The sequence below is a fragment of the Pseudonaja textilis genome, chromosome 2, assembly GCF_049901715.1.
Source record: "Pseudonaja textilis isolate UNSWEBS1 chromosome 2, rPseTex1.2, whole genome shotgun sequence".
NCBI classification, from domain to species: domain Eukaryota; kingdom Metazoa; phylum Chordata; class Lepidosauria; order Squamata; family Elapidae; genus Pseudonaja; species Pseudonaja textilis.
This window is the reverse complement of record NC_141991.1, coordinates 56,293,191-56,309,346: the sequence shown is the minus strand read 5'-3', so window position 1 is coordinate 56,309,346 and position 16,156 is coordinate 56,293,191. Positions and strand designations below refer to the sequence as shown.

The 16,156-nt window shown below is 37.5% G+C and overlaps 1 protein-coding gene across 7 annotated transcripts in view; it reads left to right on the top strand.

Annotated features, from left to right (window-relative positions):
* ATP2B2 (ATPase plasma membrane Ca2+ transporting 2) overlaps positions 1-16,156 on the top strand; it is a 376,645-nt gene that overhangs the window by 161,865 nt on the left and 198,624 nt on the right. The gene's annotated exons all lie outside the window — the stretch shown is intronic.

Genomic DNA, 16,156 nt, shown 5'->3' with positions numbered 1-16,156 from the left:
CCTCCGTCGCATCAATCCATCCCACGCTCTCTTTCTTCCCTCTCCCTCCCCTCCCCTCCCGAACTTGTCGGTCCTTGTCCTTGAAAGGTTTCTCCCATAAGTGGCATATTCCTGGTAGTTTGCCATCTTCCGTTTTTGTCATTATCTCAAGGGAGGTATTAAAACAACAAACAACAATATGGAGGCTGGGTCCATTCTCTTTACCAGAGAAAGCCTTCCTTTGGGTGCCACATTTGCTGCTTGCCCCCCACCGCCCCTCCTCCTCTGGCAGGCTTGCAACGCCAAGCATCCCCCTTCCCGGAGCCTTCTCTCTCCTTCAGCAAGATGCTTGGTCGGAAATATCGCGCTTCCCCACCCCCCACCTGCTCGGTTTGGATGGTACAGTCTGTAGTCGGACTCCAGTAATGAAGCTCAGTTGATCAGTCTCTTACAGATGCCGAACGGTGGTTGCTCCGCTATGTAATTTTGGATTTGTGATGTCTTAGACAAGTAAGTAGCTCCATCCGAATCTTTATTATTGCGATCATTATTACCATCATTCCTCCTCCTATTTTGAGACTGTTTATTGGGCAGTTTGCATTCCGAAGGCAGAAGCTGACGGAAAAATGGTATGGACATTTGGAGGACTGAGCGATGAGCTAGATTTAGTTCGTGTCCTTGTGTCTATGGGAAGGTAATGCAACTTCTATAAGAAATGCGGCTGATATGAATAAAAAGGAATCTTGCACCCTAAAGCTTTACTATTTCTTTTAGGAGCACGCCAGGGATATATACCTGTTTTGACTGCTACCTTTAAAAGTCAAAGCAGACTTTGTATAAATCAGTTTAAAAAACCCCCACCAAAATCAGTGTAATATTAATGGTATTAATACTATAGGATATACAATTTGTAGAGAACTTTTAAATATTTCATACTATTGCATATTGCACGCATCTGTATGTGTTAGTGGGATATATGCCTGGAATCAGTTGATTATGCATTTGCTATAGGTTTAAGTTAGGGATTTGATAATCTATACATCTATTTGAGTTAAAATATGCTGCTGCATATGAAGGCAGAAGAGTTTGAGGGTTTGGGGTTTTTTTTTGTATGCGGGAGATGCTGCTCCATTTACAAAGGTAAAACTATTTATTACGAATATTCTAAATAAACTGAAAGTTCTCACCAAAGTGCCCATGACTTGTTCATGAAAAAGCTTTACCTCTTTCCTAAACAGAAAATGTGTTCAAAAGGATCACAAGAGCAAGAATTTTCCCCCCCCTAGCTATCTGATGTCTGGTTGAAGAAGTTGTACATCCTATGTCTGTTTTGTACCTAGTCAGCAAGTCAGTCAATTCCTTTTTCTTAAGGTTTGGATTTATGGACTTAGTTTGTTCTATGCAACTGAAGCCAGTAACTTTACACCTCACGTTTTATCTTTGACTTGAAAGGTGATTTACTTAGAGCTCCTGGAATCATCAGCTAGCGGTTCATGTCACCTTCAAAAAAATATAAAAGGACACCCCGTCCCCCCACCAAAAGGGGGATCCCACTGTTTTGTTACTGGTTGCAGTATACATTTAAAGCTTAAGGCAGCAGCTTTTATTAATTTGACCTTTAATTATTTGCTTTCGTGTTGTTACAAGCTAAAGTCAGTATTAAAATATTAGAGCACCAAAAGATAAAATGGATATTGTGTCTTTTATTATACAAAGAGTTGACATAATATTGATAAAAAAAGATTGTGTGTAATGGCTCATTTAGTTTTTGTCAAATAGAGTATGTATATATATGTGTATGTGCTTGCTTTAGAATAGGGATATATTTGATGCAAGAGGTTCCGAGGACCTGTATTGCATTTGAAAAAAGTGATCCATATCCTGGATTTTTAGCACTCTCACACTGCTTGCAAGTAAGTGCTAGACCTAGATACCCAGATTTTTTTTTTGCTCACATTCAGCTTTTACCTTGCTTTATTTGGTCTGAATGGCTAGCTGCAAATAAAGTGTTGCGCATTTGCCCTTAAGTGACGATAAAATATACAGGATTTGCAAATAGCTGAAATACTGAGAATTCTGTAGGGAGGAAAAACATAGTAGTGCAGCATCATTGCATTTTCATTGTGCCTATATTCTTGAGTAGAATTGATTTTGACCCAGCATATCACAGTTAAATATGCTTACATTTCAACAGAAGAGACAATAGAAGGTGGTTGAAATCCTTAAATTATGTACTGTACCTATAAAAACTGCCATGCATGTACATTGGTGCAGTATTTGAGGGCAATTTTATTCTCTCTACTTACAAGGGTAACATGGGAGAAAACACTGTATGTAGCAAACAGTGTTCTAGAGTTCTCTCAAGAAAATATCTCTAGAAGTGTAGATTTAGATCTTAGATTTAACTTGTTTCCAGAAAGCATTCATAAATTACATTTCCATTCCTCCCCCATGCATTTGCATGACATTTTTGAATATCTTATATGCTGTGACATTTTATAGTGATCAATGTTAGAATCTGTTTCAAATAATCATCACCATTTCCACATTTTGTCTGAAAAACTGAGAGAACATTTTTGTCTCTTTTTCATTTGATTTTTCTTTACTTTCCTAAGCTCCTCTGTCTAGGCAGAAATATAAAGATTTTAGAATTTGATGGGACATTATTTGAGATATGACCTTGGAAGTACATTTCAACCTTGATATAAGATTCATTACACTGCAGTGTAACCCGAGGGTTTAATATTTTTGAATATTGGGAAATTGACAGCAGAAGAAATGATTGCATCTGAATGAATGCCTTTGCCTCATCTTAGAATATAGTAGTAGCTGTGGAATGAAGGAACATCTAATTAATCCTAGAGTGGTACCTTTCCATGCAAGTTGCATAATCTATGCTTTGATGTTAAACTGGAAAGTAGTGCCTTTTCAAACAGTGAAGCTATGTTTCAGGAATAGACAGCCAGCCAGTGTGAATTATTGTGGCATCTTTGCTAAGACACTGAAAATATTTTGTCTGCCTGAAAAAGACTGGTGATTATATTATTATTATTATTGTTGTTTTGGTGGGGGGGAGTAAATCCCAGGAGAAACTTTCCAAAGATAAATCCTTTGGGAATCTATGGCTGCAATCCCACACTTTTAAATCTTTGTGTGTATCTCATTGTTCAATAGAATTGTCTTTTGAGCAAATCTATGTAACATTTGAGCTATTTCACTGCAAAACCATCTATATTTATGTAGTAGTAAATTCCGCCCCCCCCCCAAAAAAATCAGCGGTTCTTCCTCTGAGCAAAGAAAGATACATTAGATTGAACTGCATTCTAGATTGCCTGAAAATTTAGGTGTAACATTGCTAGACTGAATTGAATGCAGCATCATTTGAAATGACATTACAACATTTCGTTCTTTAGAACATAGGGCAGCAATCAAGTTGCAGACAAGTTATGTACTTGCTAAATCTGAAATGCTATTAATCTCAAGAGGACTTACTTTTAGGTTTGTGTGTGCATGTGTATATACACACAAACACATATATATACACACATGCACGGACACATGCACGCACACACACTTAAATAGACTGCCAGGTGCTCTTTGAGATGGGTGTCAATCGTATATCAGAAACAAGTTTCAGTAGGTTAAAAGTGGAGGTTTGGCATCCTTGATGCATTAACAGCAGATTAATGAGATGTACAGTTTGCATGCTGGGTGAACATTTCCATAAATGTAGCATGCTATCTATGAATGTGTGTGAGAGAGGGGGAAAAAACCCTCCCAATTTGGTCCCAGTTCTAATGTAAAAGCACTAGGTGGCCTTAGCAAGCCACATTCTATCTCTCCTGACTTTTTACCTGGAAATTATATTTTACCTTCTTTATTTCCCTGTGGTATGTATTGAAATAATGTCTAAAGTATTTTGAACAGGTGAAATATCTGAACTGTTATTGTAAAGATTGTGTGATTAGACCTGTCATAAAGTAGACAAAGATATTCATTGTATTGTTTGTCATAATTATGATAAAATATAGTACTATATTTAATATTACTCACTGAATTAAAAAAAAAGGATGATTAACCATATCACGTTTCCAGAACAAAACAAATAGGAAATAACTAAAAAGAGTAATGGAATATTGCTTTTTTAACTTTGACTTTAAAAACAATTAGTCATATTTATAACATTAAAATCATATATGATTAAAATAAGTAAAAATGACAGTGGGTTAACTTAGAATAATTCAAATATATGTATTAAATTATTAAATTAAATTTCTCCACACTCCTTGTCTTTATGTTTGCATGGCTTCAACAAAGATACATATCACCTACATTTCTGAAAGCTAGAGATTTTAGTTTTACTTCAAATCAAGATTAGATCTGGTTACGCATTGTGGTTTGGGGGAACCAGAAGGTTTGCTGAAGTTGGGTCCATGAGGAGAAGGAGGCAGAAGGACAAGGAGCTAACCTTCAGGTACATAAGTCTGTTATATCAAGATTGCAACAATTGAATCAACTTGGTGAGTCTTATCTTGAAGTCATTATTGTTGGCTAGACTTGTGTATCATGGTATTGTTAATGAAGTCATGGCAGGAAGATAGACATTATTTATGCTGCAGGAAAGTAAGATCGGAAAATTGGTGGTTACTGCTTGCAAGATATTTGAGCTATATATGAAAGAGTTTATATATATATATGTATAATATATATATATGTATATATATGTATAAATTGTTCGATTTGCTGTTTATTTTTACCTGAAATTTAAGACTATCCCAATCTTCCCCATCCCCTCAAGAAAATTTAATAGAAAAAAAACCAGCTATTTACTTTACAAATTCTTTACAAATTTTTTCCCACTTTTATTATTTTGGGGAGGGCTGGAAGTATTATGCAGTATGAAAATCGACTGTAGGAAGAGATACAATCCCATTCTGAGTAGCTTCTTAAACAATGGCAAGACATTGTGATTTGCTTTAAAAATGGTAAAATAAGTGCAGAAGAGGTTGTCTTCACTTAATGGTGCAGTGAGAGGACTAAGTGCAGCGGGCAGGGATAGCAATTGCATTGGCTGCATTTGAACAAGATAGTTTCACTGTTTTGTTGTAATGCAGTAAAACTGTGTCACCCAACTTTTTTACTCTGTATTTAGGAGCTAACAAATTGTCTTGGCATCTATGTAACATTCAATATTACACAAAATCCTTATTTATATTTGCAGTTGCCTGAATTGGCATTGTATATCCTCCTGTCAATCTACTTTCTATGAGTAGAAAAGAAAAACAGATCTGTTCCAAGTTGTCTCAATAGGTAATGGCTGAGACATAGCTTTTATCTAAGCTTTTGAATAAATTCTAGCCAATACCTTTCAGGCTATAATGAAAAATAGGAAAAGTGTATCCTCAAAAGCACTAGGAATTGTGGTTTTCCTGGTTTTCACTCTGTTTGGAAATACAGGTAACCTGTTTTAACATAATGCTGTCTTCTTAGTGGGAAAAAAAACTTCATATTTTTGAAGCACTCATAAATATACATAAGACCGTGGCATTTATAACTTTACAAAAGAGTGGAATAGTGCATTGAGGTCTGTAATTTCTGTTCGGACTAAAGAAAGGTACAGATTCAAATTCCTCCTAGGCCATATACTAACTAACCATTGAACTAACATTCCAACCTGTTTCACAGAACAAGCTACATCATATGGTAATTAGGCTGAGCCTAATTACCATAACAATAGATTAAATTGTGGCGTAAGTGAACTAATTCAGCAATTTTTATTTATGTTTTTCTTTATTTACATTATCACCACTGTACGGTTGGGTATATGTGGGGATGAGTATTAATTTATAGTTCTGTCGTATACATTTTGAGCCAGGAGCCTGAAAAAAACTGCAATAGAGGATTCGTTTAGCTGCAGTATCTCCAGTGCCTCCAGCTCTACTTTTATTTGAGGTCGACTTGAAGAGACTCCAGTTAAAGCTTCAGATTCCCCCCCTCCCAACATGGGGTAAAAAAAATTACAGGACACTGGACAACAAGAATGATGATCAGCTAACCATGACTATTCATAGTTGAAATTTTATTTCATTTACTTGTTAAATTTATTTGCTGTCTATCTTTCCGTGGGGCTATTCTAAACAGCTTACAATAATACATAATAAAATGAAATAAAATGAAAGGAGTAGAAACAGAACAGAAATAAAATTATAGAACAATAAAATAAACAGTGCAAAAGGAACACAACAAAAAATATATATATGGATGGGTGGAAAGCAGGGGATGGTGTGGGCCAGTGGGGGGCCAATCTTACTTTAGAGGGTAAGATCTTCCAATGGTCAGGCATTGCAGCTGAGAAAGCTCTTCTTCTGGATCCCGACATTTGGAGACCGACGGGATCCAAAGTAGGCTCTTTCTACTGGCATGAGTAGGATGGGCTTGTCATAGCAGGACTAGGTGCTTTATCAAGTGCTCACAGAGCAGAGGTGTAATATGGGCCATCCTAGGGGCCCCAAAGACTGCTCTCGCTGCCCTGCTTTGTACCACTAAAGCTTCCAAATAGATTTCAAAGATAGCCCCACGTAGAGTACATTGCAATAGTCCAGACAAGGGATAACCAGGGCTGATAATATGGCTGAGACCATATGGAGTTATTAACAGATTTAACAGATAATCAGAGTTGGAAGGGACCTTGTAGGTCATCTAGTCCAACCCCCCGTCCAATCGGGAGACCTTACACCATTTCTGACAAATGGCAGTCCAATCTCTGCTTGAAAGTCTCAATTATGAGCGTGTGCAGAGTACCTCCCCTTGCTTGGCCTGATGGAAGTGGACCTTGGGTTGAAGCAAAGAGAGTGAAGTCGGACGCATCACAAAGGTTGGCATTGCAAAATTGGATGCCAAAGAAAGAACTGGAGCAGGGGGCTGGAGAAGGGACAGAGGGGCAACTGCATTAAGAAGCAGGAAGATCTTAGCCATGGTTTATTGACTAAGCCAGAATCAAACAGCATGCTAAACTCTAAACCAGAATGGCTAGGTTGATATATTCAGCCCATGTTTCTCAACCTTGGAAACTTGTGTGGACTTCAATTCCCACTCTGGCTTTGCTCTACTTTTCCAAAGTGCCGCCGTTGTCGCATTCTGTCTGTCTGTCTGTCTGTCCGTCCGTCCGTCCATCCACCAACCCACCCACCCATCCATCCATCCATACAAACATCCATCCATCCATCCATCCATCCAAAAGGTCTGCCTGCCTGCCTATCTACCAATATCTATCTATCTATCTATCTATCTATCTATCTATCTATCTATCTATCTATCTATCTATCTATCTATCTTTCTATCTACTTATCTACCATACTACCTACCTACCTACTTATCTATCCATACATTCATCCAAAAGTTCTGCCTGCCTGCCTGCCTGCCTACCTACCTATCTACCAATCAATCTACCTACCTACCTACCTACCTGTCTCTGTCTCTCTCTCCATCCATCCATCCATCCATCCATCCATCCAATCATTCATCCATCCATCCATGTTTGAAGCGCCAGCCCCGCAGGCACACTGGGAAAGTAGAGCAAAGCCAGTCTGGGAAGGAGGGAGAGAGAGAGAGACCTGATGCATCAGATTGAAATGAGGCCTAGTTTAGACTGAGGTCCTTTTTCACACTGAAACAACTTTGCCTTTTATTAAAAATTTTGTGGACGAAACATGGTCAAGACTATCAGGAAGCTCTCACATTTTGTTGAGGCTTTAAACAGGATGTATTGGACCAGATCTCTACCCTAAAAATTACTGTTCCTCAATGTATTACAGTGCCAATTCTGAAGAAGGCAAAACCAAAATGTACTGGTAAATTACAAGAACACACACACACATACACAAACTCCCTTCTATCCCTGCTGGAGCAGGTGATCGGACTAGAATAGATATCTCATTATCTTTCTCCTCCTTCTTTATTTCTTTTTCTTTCTGTCCCTTCCTTCTATCCCCCCTCTTTCTTTGTCCCTTTTTCTTTCTTTCCCTTTTCTCTTTTTTTCTTCCTTCTCTCTTTCTCTCTCTCTCTCTTCCCTCTCTCTCTCTCAGGCTCACCCCATTGACTTGACTTGCTTGGGCAGGTCCTTCCAGTGCAGTGGGCTCAATGGGGTGGACCTGCGGGGCCGGCACCTAGAATGCGGCAGTGGCAATTTTTTTTTTAAAGTAGAGCAAAGCCAGAGGTTGGTAATTTTTGCTGCAAAGAATCACAAAAGCTTCTGGGTTGTGCTCAAGAAGGGACACACATGTCAATGCAATTCAGCAACATAAAATAATGAGATACAAAATAAAACAAATCAACAAGAATCGGCAAAGCATCTCTGATTAGATTTTATTCACTACTAGAATCTAATCAGAGAGTCTTTATCGATTCTAGTCCAATGACCTGCTCCAGCAGGGTTAGAAGGGAGTGTGTGTACATGTGTGTGCATGGCTGTCAAAACTCCAAAAAAAGGTCAAGTATCTCTGGGGAGGCCAGTCATAAATTAGAACACTTGCTAAACAACTGGCCATTAAGTGAGGACCACTTGTTTGCCAGTCACCTGGCCACACCCACCCAGTCACATGACCACCAAACCACACCTATCTGGTCATGTGACCAGCAAGCCATGCCCAGCCAGCAAGCCACGCCAGCCAGTCATGTGACCAGCAAGCCATGCCCACCCAGTCACATGACCAAGCCACGCCCACCCAATCATGTGACCAGCAAGCCACATCCTCAAATTAGGACACGCCCAAAGAAATTTGAATCCCACCCCTGGGTGGGGGGCACCAAAGGTGAGTTTGTAGCACCAAGGGGGCAGTGGACTGAAAAAGTTTGGGAACCACTGATGTAGATGTTAAACAAAGGAGGAGATACTACCGAGTCCTGTGATACACCACCAACGTGAGGTCCAAGGCTGGATGCCTCACTGACAATCCAATTAGGATTGGCTTTGGAGGAAGGAGCTGAATCAGCTCAAAACTCTGCCATTCCCAACTTACATAGCCATTTCAAAAGGATACCATGGTCGGTGGTATTAAAGGCTGCTGAGAGGCAAAGGAGAGTGAGAATGGTTGCACTACCATCCTGCTCCTTTCAAAAATCTTCCGTGGGTGTGACAAACACTGTTTCTGTCCCTGAATTCTGGGCCTGAATTCTGACTGAAAGCAGTCTAGGAAATCTGTTTCATACAGGATCCCATGGAGCTTCTGAGAAACCATCTTTTTCACCACGTTACTCCTAAAGGGAACATGGGAGACTGGATGAAAGTAGTCCAGGCAGGTGTAGTTGAGCGAGGTTCTTTTATGGAGAGAACAATCCAGGGCCTCCTGAAAAGGTCCTGGAAATATCTCCTCTTGCAGTTAGGAATTTATCACTGTATGAACCAGTGCTGGGATTCAAAGTTTTTTACTACTGGTTCTGTGGGTGTGGCTTGGTGGGCATGGCATGACTTGGTGGGCAGGGGAAGGATAGTGCAAAATCTCCATTCCTTCCCCACCCCACTAACCTGCTTTCCAGCTCCGTTCTCCTGTGCAAGGCAACAAAAGAAGGCCCAGCCGATCAGCTGGGACTCGGGAGGCAGGCAATAGATGGGGGCGGGGCCAGTCAGAGGTGATATTTGCCGGTTCTCCGAACTACTCAAAATTTCCAGAACTGGTCAGAACCTGCTGAATACCACCTTTGGCATGAACCCAACTTGTCCTGGAGGCTTTCACCAGCCAGGAGGGACAAGGGTCTAATTGACAGGTGGTTGCATCAACAGCGCAGAGGACCTTGTCCACTTCCTTGGGTCCAACAGGATCAAAATGTTCCCAAATGATTGGGGAAAACATCTTTCTAGGCATCTCAGAAGGATCAGCAGTACCATTAAAGGGTTCTAACTTGGAACAAATTTGAGAATTGTTATCCTACAGGTATTCAATAAATTCTTTCAAATTCAAATGCACATATTTCAAACATGTGTTCAACAAATTCAACAAATGCAGAAATATCTGTACAGTTGCATTTTTGGCTATGCCTTATACTATGGTTTACTTTAAGCCCAGCTTGGGGTGACTTGCATGTGTATCCATATATAGTTCTGGTGAGGATTAAGATACTGTGGAATCATGACACTACCGTGAGGTTTTTAGTTAAAGATTAGGCTTAGTGCAATTGCCACATTTTAGGTTTCAGATTTATTTTTTCTTCACTGTTTCTATTCCTGCTTTGAAATGTCCTGTGCTGGTTACCATTGCCTCCACATGCTGTATCTTGTTTGCTATGTTCAAATTGGCTTCTTTTTTCTTTCATTTTTCAATTTGGTTTCCCCACCTTTCTTTTCTCATATCTGAAAACAATGTAAAGGGCTATGAGAATTTATTTACTTGATGTTTGTATATTACATGTGCAGTTTTCAATTCAGGATTATCAGGATATTTTGAAAGACTGCATACATAGATAGAGCAATAGAAGCCCTTATCCCTGCCCCAAACCTTTTGAAAAGATGATGAGAGTTGTGGGGGGAGCAAAAGCAGAAAGGTTATTCAGTTATTCTTAGCTTCATTTACTTCTGATTGGATGAGCTCATAGCCAGTTTTATTTAATATTTGCCACAGTTAGGAATTCAGCAGTGAGTACAGATGTCATGATTACCCCCACCCCCAAAGTACAGTTCTCTATAAATAAAATTCATAGATACACAGCACCCCTCTTGCTTCTTGGGCTCATATTTAATTCCATATTTCTTTTTAATGTACATAGGATATGTTTAGCATGTGAGTACTCTGCAATATAGTATAGTAGTGGAAAAGAATGGAGTAGTATGCAAGCTTGCCTGGCTGGTTTTTGGCAAAAGGGAGAATTTGCTTCCTGGTTTCAGGTCACAGGACAGAAAACGATGTGTGAATTTTAAGATTTAAGAAGTGTAACAGCTGCATTGGGTCAAATCAAGGTTCCATCTGCTGCTCCATCTGGCTTGCAACTATGGCTAGAGCTGCTTCTGAAAGCACTTAAATAGCAAATAAAAGCAATGGCTGAAAAGGGTTTTTTTTGGTCTCTCCTAATGGCGTATTAATGTTGTCTTTGTGCCTCTTCTGTTGGATTACCTTTTCATATGTGGTGCCCGAAAACCTTTCTAAGCCCAACTTAATAAGCAGGAAGATAATGGCTGGAAAAGGCTACCTTCACTCTTTTCATCCAGATTAAGCAGGAGAAAGAATGTGCAGTAATTCCCCCCCCCCCCCTTTTTGAAAGCTCACTGTAACTTCACCTTTATTCTGAGCTCTTTTTCCCCCTGTGCTAAATCTGCCCCGCGAGGAGGAGGCACATGGTAAGGAGCGTGGCTTGGGTGTAGTCTCTAGTGACTGCATAAATAATTCATTGAAATTATTTTTATGTTAAAACTAAATTTTAATTTTATTGCACATAGACAGCTTGGAAAATGCTTTTGGCAGTAGCTGCAGTCTTGAGATTTCACTAACCTCGATAATTCAGTGCCATGTACAGAGTTAGTTACTTCATTGTCTCCTTCCAATTTTTTAAATATAACTGTCTCTGACTTTAGTGCAACGATGAGCAGAGACTTAGCAGAACCACAGGGGACAATTAAAACTATGTATCTGCCATATTTGACAGAATCTGGATTACGGTTCTGTAGATCTCTTTTTGGCAACGCATTCTATTTTTATCATGTCCATCCAAAAGGAAGAGTATTTCATTTGCACAAAATCCTGAAATTGGAACTGTAACATGTTAATTTTGTGGACCTGTTTTCTTTTTGCACAATACAAAATCAGAAAGCCATTGTTCCTAATGGTTAAGAATTAGAAATTATTTATAGATCTTTAATATTCCATAGCATCAAAAGAAAGTGCCAGCTAGTAAAGCTTCAAAATATAAGCTTCGCAACTACTGCTTTCAATTGGCTTTATGGTCTTTCATGCTGCATGTTTTGTTTTCTTTAGAAAATAATTACAATGATGCACTCTGCAAGTTCTAAATATATTCTTATTGATGTTGATAATAGCATATGCTTTCAGTATCCAAAATGTCCACTGTAAATTCTCAATGAAACATTATTTTCTTCCAGCCCTTTGTTTGTCCAGGAAATTGTATGTAGTTTGTTATGCCGTACATGCAGTTTTGCCTATACTTAATGATACTATTATAATGATGCAATAGTAAGAACAACTGCTACATTTTCTGTGTGTTATGATAAGAACTAAAATGAACCAAACTGGATGCTGGAATAATGTCTGCTTTAGGTTGGAGTTCATGGATATATACATTTATGAAGTAAACAGTTCTATTTATGATATTAAGCTCCATTAAAAGAAAGTCAGTTTGGGAGAGTGGCTAAGGCATCAGTCTGGAAACAAGAAAGGGTTCCACCTTAGATACAAAGCCAGCCAGATGACCTTGGGCCAATCCCTCTTTTTCAGTCCTAGAAGAAGGCGATTGCAAACAGCTTTCAACACTCTTACCCAGAAAATTACAGGAACTCATTTAGGCAGTGGCTAGGAGTCAGCACTGAATCAAAGCAACACACATTGAACTCAAAATGCATCGAACTCAATAATATTTCCTCTGATTTGATTTGCAGAAGGTAGCATTCTTAATTATATTTTGATGTTCATTACTTAACTTTGCTTTCCAGATCTAAGATGGTAAAAAAGTACATGAGTATTATACAATTCTAATTGTTATTTAGGGGAGCTGGTAGATGGAATAACTGACATTTCTCTTTGGCAATTGAGTAGAGAACATGAAGCTGATATTTCTAAGAAGCTTTCCATAGTAATTGGACAAATGATATTTCATACCTAGAACTAAAATCATCTTTCCAATATGGTGAAGAAAAAATGTTGTTTTATGAGTTATATTCTAAATTCTATGTATCTATCCTACGAAAGGCTGGAAAAAGGTTGACAAAATTAGTCTCTCAGGTAATAAGCAGTTATTCCTTTTTAAAAAGTGTTGTAATATTACTATCTAAATAAGTTGAGTAACTTAACTTAGTTATGTAATGAATTCATTTGGGTTTACAGAATACATAAACTATATAAACAAAATAAGCAAACTCTAAAGTAGCAAAGCTAACCAAAAACTAATCAGTCAATAGTGTGTGAATATACCTGATATGTCTTTATCTGACATTGGTTGAAGAAATTGGAGTGCAACTATTAGTTAGAAGTGTTAAATATCATCAGAGAAAATCATTCATATCCAAAAAGTCTTTTGGCTGTAGTATTATATGTTTCCTACAAATAGCCAATAGTTCCCTAGTGCTTATTGACTTGCTTGCTTGCATATACAGATAGTCCTCTACTTACAACAGTCCATTTAGTGACTGTTCAAAGTTACAACAGCACTGAAAAAAGTGACTTATGACCACTTTTGACACTTATGACCACTGTAGCATTCCCATAGTCATGTCATCAAAATTCAGATTTTGAAAATTCAATAGGGAAGCCCTATTCACTTAATAGCTATATTACTCACTTAACAACTGCAGTGATTCACTTAACAACAGTGGCAAGAAAGGTAATAAAATAGGGCAAAACTCACTTAACAAATGTCTCATGGCAACATAAACTTTGGGCTCAATTGTGGTCGTAAGTTGAGCATTACCTGTACTTATGTTGTGCTTTTTGGCAGGGTAGATTTCTAATAGCATTTTATATTAAACTCTGTATAAGTGGTGATTTGTGGGAGAACCAAGCTATTTAAGAAAAATCTCATTATATGTTTCCACATTTCTATGTACAAATGTACATTTCTATGTTTCCTAATACAAACATCTTTCTTTTATAACTTTAATAATAAGTATCTAAAATAAATGTGATTTTTACCTTTTTTCCCAAAGGTATCTAGGCATTAGGATTATTTTTTTTAAAAAAAGGATTTAGCACGGTGGCAGTTCTGAGCCGTAGGTTGTCTCTACAATCTTAAATCTGTATCTAGAGAAATCTTAGGAAAGTCTTCTTCTAAGAAACTAAAGTCAGAGACATAATAAAACAATCCTAGGTTGGTTTTGAAGATACTTAGGGAAAGACTGGAGCTTAAAGTAAAGGGTTAGAGAACTTGTGCTAAATTGAAGCTGGGTGCCACAAGGTTCCACCTTAGGCCCAGTACTCTTCAGTACTCTTCAAAACCCTTCATTAATGACTTAGTTGGGGGAATAGAAGGGGAACTTACCAAATTTGCAGGTGATACTAAACAGGCAGGAATAGCTAACACTCAAGAAGATAGGCTTAAGATCCAGATTGATCTTGGCAGACTCAAACACTGGGCCGTATCTAACAAAATGAAATTCAATGTAGAGAAAAGTAAAGTCCTATACTTACACAAGAAAAAAACAAAAGTACACACATAGACGGGGTGGAATCAGGCTTAATAGCAGTAACTGTGACAGGGATCAGCTAAATATGAGCCAGCAGTGTGCAACAGCAGCCAAAAAAGCTAATGCAATCCTAAATTCGCTTACGGAACTGGTTGTTATGTCAGTAGGATCCCGCCCCTGGATTACGGCCATCACTTGCATCCTATATATTATGCAAGTTATATTCAACAAAGTTTGCAGCTCTTCAAAATGCAATAAACCAACTGAAGGAAGTTGAAAACTTTTATATGCCACACTTATATGTATATTTGAAGATGATTTTCAAGCACAATTTGTGAAATTTCCATGAAAATAGGATTAAGATTGCAGAAATCTTATAGTAAAATTATCACACTTTGTTATCACAAATTAGCCAGTGGTGGGTCTGATGCCAACTATACTTAATTAAATAGACAGAGAGAAACGAAGTTAGTTTGAAGTTGAGAAATCATACATAATGAAGCATGAATATCTATTATGGTAGATGATGGACACAGCAAATAATATTATTGACTGACTTGATATGTATTAAACATTGCTATTTTGATTTCCTAGAACAGTGTTCAGTTATATTGAGAATTAAAATAGTGGTAAAATAGGGCTAAATTAAATTAAAATAATGGTACCCTGACTCAGTGTAGCTCTCTGGGAGAGGTTGAGTCAGTATCTATGTACTTACTGGAAACCAATAAGAATGTGACACTGCTCTCAGCAGATCTATATAGGAACCATATAAATATAAGAATATTTCAGTCCTCCACCTATAATACTAAACATCTTTCTATTCATGCTATTTGCAAATGGCATTTTATATTTTGCCAACATCTCTTTTTTTTCTTCTCAAGTAAAGTTTCATAATGCCAGGTTATATTTACGAACATATGTTTACAAATTCATAAGATGGCAATTTAGTAGCTGATTGTTTAATTGAAATTCAATTAGTCTTTGGATTCTGGCAATATCTAAAATTGAGAAATAAAAGTAAGTAAATAAAAATAAATGTCCTTTGTTTAATATTTAAAGATATTCACTCAACTGCCCAGTTAATATATTGTTGTATTTTTATTATAATTTTGTATATCTTGTATATTTATATACTGGTTTGTTCAAGTTTAGATCATAGTTACAGGAGGATAGATGGTGGGGAGTTACGTTTTTCCTCTCTTTATAAGAATAAGAAATAAGAGGAATTTCTAATGGAGACCAGTCTCAATAATTCATTTGAATGAAAATACATATTTTTATATTTGTATATAATAAAATCTATTTTTATGTTATATATAACAGCATCATGCCAGACATTTACTTAATTCAAATACCCAACTATGATTTTTAAAAACTTTGTAATTTGTTAAATTTGCATACAAATTTAAAATAAAAACAAAAACTTGTTTAGCCATTATTCAAGTTTATAAGCCAGAAGGGGTGGATTTACAGAACATTTCTGACAAAACCAAACAAACAGCACTGCAGGTTGGCATGGTGGGTTAATTAATATTAGGTTTTTCAGGAAAACATTTTTCTTCCCATGTTCACTACCCAGCACATACGTTTTATAGTATCATCCAGAAAAAATAAATAAGCATAAGGAGCAACTTTATACTGAGTTCAAATAGGTCCAGCTAGTGCAACAATTTCCAATATTAAAGCTTCTTATATCCCAGACCCTGGCTTCTGTACTGACTTTGTGATTTACGATATAATGATATATGCAATTTAGTTTTAAAAAGTGCCATAGTTCTTTTAGTTATATTTTCAGATGACACACCTGGGGATACCTAGATACTTTTTAGCCCCATA